Source organism: Octopus sinensis, linkage group LG10 (genome assembly GCF_006345805.1).
Source record: "Octopus sinensis linkage group LG10, ASM634580v1, whole genome shotgun sequence".
Taxonomy (NCBI): domain Eukaryota; kingdom Metazoa; phylum Mollusca; class Cephalopoda; order Octopoda; family Octopodidae; genus Octopus; species Octopus sinensis.
The window spans coordinates 683579-689480 of record NC_043006.1 but is presented as its reverse complement, the minus strand read 5'-3'; the positions used below and the strand labels follow the sequence as shown (position 1 = coordinate 689480).

Here is a 5902-nt window from a genome sequence, read left to right as displayed (position 1 = left end):
CTGCGGCAGCGATTATTCCTTTGGTTATTATAGAATACAAATCACGGTCTTGTTGGAAAACATTGGCACAGCACAATGATCTGTTCTTTATAAAATAACATTCATAAACTGCAAATACTACAGCTGTACACACGAGTCACTCCCATTCTCTCATTTCTTCAACATTCACTTTGCTCAGAAATATGTGGCTTTTTGTCCTAGGAATATAGTACTAGATTGGGTGATTAACTATGAATAGCGGCCTATTTGCCATGTTGAAAACCCGTTGATATATATTTCACTTGGCAGGTGCCACTGATGTCTTTGACAAAGCCAAAGACGCAATAATATCCATGTTAGCTACAGTCATACATATAAAGAGTATTGGTGCACGCGATCGATCGTAGCCGCCCGCATAGCTCAGTCGGTAGAGCATCAGACTTTTACGAGTAATGAAGTGGAGAAATCTGAGGGTCGCGGGTTCAAATCCCTCTGCGGGCGTAAGCGGTTTATTCTTTTTCTGTTAATGCATTCGTTGACAGAAATTCGCTTTGTCTTTTAAACGATGACATATGCATATGGTTTGTCTCTGAGCTACGATTTTACTTTCAAATTTTGGTGTAAGACCAGCAATTTCAACATCGACACAGGTGTTCAACTGGTATTTGTTTTATGGGCTTCGAAACGCTAGAAAGCCAAAGTCCACCTCGGCGGAATTTGAATTCAGTACGTAAAGACCGACGAAATGCCGCCAAGCATTTTGCCCGGCCTCCTAATGATTCTGCCAGTTTGTCGCCTTCATCACTAATCAATAATATCAGTGCGTGTTATACGTAATACATGGCGACTGAACGGTGCGATTGGTAGAGATTTACGGTGAGCGAATAGAATAACGCAAACTCTCGGAATGTATTTTCACAATAAATATTATCAATGAAGCATATTTATTTGTTGTAGCCCGCATAGCTCAGTCGGTAGAGCATCAGACTTTTACGTATAATAGAATGAAGGAATCTGAGGGTCGCGGGTTCGAATCCCCCTGCGGGCGCAAGCACCGACTTTTTTTTTGTCTTCTGCAATTTCTATTTTCTGCAAATGTATCTGATAACAGAAATTTACTATCACTTATGAAAGATGTTGTTTGCATTTGATTATTCTCTGAGTATTGATATCAGTTTTTGGCACGAGGTCGGCAATTTCGGGAGAGGGGGTAAGTCGATTATATAGAACCCATCGTTCGACTGGTTTTTATTTTATCGACCTCCAAACGCTAGAAGAGCAAAGTCAACCTCGGCGGAATTTGAACTGTGAACGTGAAGACGAATGAGACGCCGCTAAGCATTTTGCCCGACCAATCATTCTGCCAGTTCGACGCCAACTATTTTCAATGTTTTTTTTTTTACAACACTATCAATCCTTATACATTTACATATTCGAATAATTAATACTATAGAACAACTGCTGCGCTGTTTCAACATATACTTACAGTAATACATTTTACCCTCAGAGAATGAGTTAATCCAATCAAATATAATATCTTTTATAACTCTACACTCGGGTTTCAGCGGCCGATCTTCGGTCACATCATCAAAATGTTTAGTCTTCCATACATATTACAGTACGTTATCTCTATAATTATTTTCTATAAAAACAGGTCAAATTAAACTAGAAGTTCGTCATCTGGGGAGTAAAATCCGTGAATTTCCTTCAAGATACTAACTAAATCACTTCAAAAGTAACCTTTTGACTTCATTCTCTCTGTTTCTGCGGTCCTTATATATGCCAGAAACTATTACGTTTTTGTATGAATTCACATTTCCACTCGTCCTGCACAATCAATCACCAGTGAGAATTCCACCAACGTTTGACTGAAACACTGAGCAGTTCCTATACAACACAGACGCCAAAATACTGGAGGTTTCGATTGTCTATCTTGTCTGTGTGTTGTGACAGAGTCAATCACAATGATTCTTCTATCATCGTTCATTTCATTATAATTTATGCGGCAATTTTCTTTGTGAGCATGTCTCACTAAACGGTCACCGCCATGAGGTCAAATTTGCTGTTGTTATTACCATGCTATTACATTTACCTCATAGAAAGCTGCTTCATTTTTTCGTATGGAGAACACATATTATTTGTTATATCATTGAATAGAAATAACACTAATATCTACAAATTTTACTGAAATTACAGTAGAAAAACGTGTTATATCTTGACCATAATAATACCGACATTTCTACAGGGCCGGATTAAGACCCACCGAGACCCTAAGCACTTGAAAGATTTTGGTGCCCCCATAAAAGCATATGTAATTCAAAATATTAGCAATAACAATCCATAAAATAATTTTTTTTTTCAAAACGAAACGAAACAGTAAGAAGGAAAATAATGTTTATTTTTGTCTACTCCCACCATATTTATATTTGAAAAGCTTTTTTCCTACTTTTTTGAATTGCAAAGTCTTTGATCAGATCCTCGAAATTAATTTTAGCATAACACATATGCATTTATATTTAGTAGAGATAAAGGCATCCTGAGAATTATTTTAGCAAGTTTAAAGTGATTTCTTTTGTGCCATAAACCATTTACCATTTCTGTGGTGCCTCCACCTCCCTTGATGCCCTAAGCTCGTGCTTATTTGACTTATTACTTAATCCAGTGCTGAATGTATAATATGTGTTCCTGTATATTCTGTAGTATAGGATAACAAGTGTTTCGACTTAGTGACGGATTGTCGATATCTTAACAGTATATTTCCTTTATTTTAACGGTGTGCTTTTTACAGATTTACGCACAGTGAGCAGACGATAGGATTAAATGGCGGTATCAAAAACTTACTGTCACAACAATGCTATCGCTGAAGAACTACGCTTATAGCCAACACTCCCCACCCACACCCGCACCCCGCGTACCTCAGTCGGTAGAGCATCAGCTTTTCGCAGTAAATATAATAGAAGAATCCGAGAGTTGTAGATTCGAATTTCTTTGCAAGCCTGAATGTATTATTTATTTTTGCTTTCTTTTCAATTTTTTTCTTTCCTTAAGATGAATGTCTTGACAGAATTGACAAAACTGCTTCGCGTTATCATACAACTCGTGCATGACTTCAAACACACAAACCAAGGGTAAACATAAATACATAAGTAATTACATCTTCAGTCATTGGAGAGCGCGGAGTAATGACTTGTTGAAAGAATTGCCACAGCACAAAGATCTGCTCTTTAAAAAGCAACATTTATATACTGTAAATATTTTAAGTGTAAACACGAGCCATTCTCATTCTCTCGTCTCTTCTAAATTCATTTTACTCATAAATATGTGACATTTTGTATCAAAATTATAGAACTACGCTTGCGTGATGAACAAAGAATGTAAGGTGCATGTGGGGCAGGTTATTTGCCATGTTGAAAACCCATTTCTTTACTACCCACAAGGGGCTAAACACAGAGAGGACAAACAAGGACAGACAAACGGATTAAGTTGATTATATCGACCCCAGTGCGTAACTGGTACTTAATTTATCGACCCCGAAAGAATGAAAGGCAAAGTCGACCTCGGCGGAATTTGAACTCACAATGTAACCGCTAAGCATTTCGTCCGGCACGCTAACGATTCTGCCAACTCGTCAATACATATTTCGTTTGACGGATGCCACTGCGGTCATTGACTTAGTCATTGACACCATAATGTCCATGCTATTTACTGTCCTGCATATAAGACAATATTCCTATGTCAGCACTTGCCTATTTTATGACATTATGACATGGCTGAGCTTAATGGCATAGTGCCAACGTTTTAACGGTATATTTCCTGTGTTATAAGAATGTGGTTTTAACAGATTTACGCTGGACAAGACAGAACAAATGACTTTTATCAGAATGTATTTTCCCAATAAAGAGTATTGGTGCATGCGATCGATCGTAGCCGCCCGCATAGCTCAGTCGGTAGAGCATCAGACTTTTACGAGTAATGAAGTGAAGAAATCTGAGGGTCGCGGGTTCAAATCCCTCTGCGGGCGTAAGCGGTTTTTTCTTTTTCTGTTAATGCATTCGTTGACAGAAATTCGCTTTGTCTTTTAAACGATGACATATGCATATGATTTGTCTCTGAGCTACAATTTTACTTTCAAATTTTGGTGTAAGACCAGCAATTTCAACATCGACACAGGTGTTCAACTGGTATTTGTTTTATGGGCTTCGAAACGCTAGAAAGGCAAAGTCCACCTCGGCGGAATTTGAATTCAGTACGTAAAGACCGACGAAATGCCGCCAAGCATTTTGCCCGGCCTCCTAATGATTCTGCCAGTTTGTCGCCTTCATCACTAATCAATAATATTGCCTGTATTATGAATATGTGATACTGTAGAGCAACTGCTGTAGTATTACAACATAATATTACCAGGTCAATACATGGCACTCACAGAATGAGTTAATCTAAATAAATATAATATCTATCATAACTCGGCACCCAGATTTCAACAACCGATCTTCGAACACATCATCAAAATACCTATTCCGCCATACATATTGCAGTACATTTTCTCTATGATAATTTTCTAAAACAACAGGTCAAATTAAACTAGAAGTTCGACGTCTGTGGGCCAAGATCCGGGAATTCCCTTCAAGATACTAACTAAATCACTTCAAAAGTAACCTTTTGACTTCATTCTCTCTGTTTCTGCGGTCCTTATATATGCCAGAAACCATTACGTTTCTGTATGAATTCATAATCTCACTCGTCCTGCACAATCAATCACCAGTGAGAATTCCACCAACGTTTGACTGAAACACTGAGCAGTTCCTATACAACACAGACGCCAAAATACTGGAGGTTTCGATTGTCTATCTTGTCTGTGTGTTGTGACAGAGTCAATCACAATGATTCTTCTATCATCGTTCATTTCATTATAATTTATGCGGCAATTTTCTTCGTGAGCATGTCTCACTAAACGGTCACCGCCATGAGGTCAAAATTGCTGTTGTTATTACCATGCTATTACATGTTACCTCATAGAAAGCTGCTTCATTTTTTCGTATGGAGAACACATATTATTTGTTATATCATTGAATAGAAATAACACTAATATCTACAAATTTTACTGAAATTACAGTAGAAAAACGTGTTATATCTTGACCATAATAATACCGACATTTCTACAGGGCCGGATTAAGACCCACCGAGACCCTAAGCACTTGAAAGATTTTGGTGCCCCCATAAAAGCATATGTAATTCAAAATATTAGCAATAACAATCCATAAAATAAATTTTTTTTTTCAAAACGAAACGAAACAGTAAGAAGGAAAATAATGTTTATTTTTGTCTACTCCCACCATATTTATATTTGAAAAGCTTTTTTCCTACTTTTTTGAATTGCAAAGTCTTTGATCAGATCCTCGAAATTAATTTTAGCATAACACATATGCATTTATATTTAGTAGAGATACAGGCATCCTGAGTATTAGTGTAGCAAGTTTAAAGTGATGTCTTCAGCACCGTAAACCATTTACCATTTCTGTGGTGCCTCCACCTCCCTTGATGCCCTAAGCACGTGCTTATTTGACTTAATAGTTAATCCATATGATCGAATTAGCGGTTCGCTAAACAATTACGATAAAATGATTTAGCGGTTCGACAACACACACACACCACACACACACACACATATATATATATATATATATATATATATATATATAATATATATATATATATATATATATATATATATATATATATATATATATATATATACATGTATGTATATGTGTACTTTCATATTTAAGACAATGTGTTTATGTGTTCGTGTATTACTTATACATTCGAAAACTGCTGCACCGATCATAATGAAATTTGGAACACAAAATCGAAGCCTAGGGAGAAGGGTAATGCTGTGTGTTTCATACAATTTCATGGACCAAAA

The 5902-nt window shown here is 36.9% G+C and overlaps 3 non-coding genes across 3 annotated transcripts; all 3 read left to right on the top strand.

Moving 5' to 3' along the window:
• Positions 1 to 388: 388 nt before the first annotated feature.
• Positions 389 to 480, top strand: Trnak-uuu. Its single transcript is given in 2 exon segments — positions 389 to 425; positions 445 to 480. It is a non-coding gene; the product is annotated as a tRNA-Lys (tRNA).
• A 455-nt stretch (positions 481 to 935) lies between these two features.
• Trnak-uuu lies at positions 936 to 1027 on the top strand. The gene is given in 2 exon segments: positions 936 to 972; positions 992 to 1027. It is a non-coding gene; the product is annotated as a tRNA-Lys (tRNA).
• Positions 1028 to 3908: 2881 nt separating this feature from the next.
• Trnak-uuu lies at positions 3909 to 4000 on the top strand. Its single transcript is given in 2 exon segments — positions 3909 to 3945; positions 3965 to 4000. It is a non-coding gene; the product is annotated as a tRNA-Lys (tRNA).
• The last annotated feature ends 1902 nt before the right edge of the window (positions 4001 to 5902 follow it).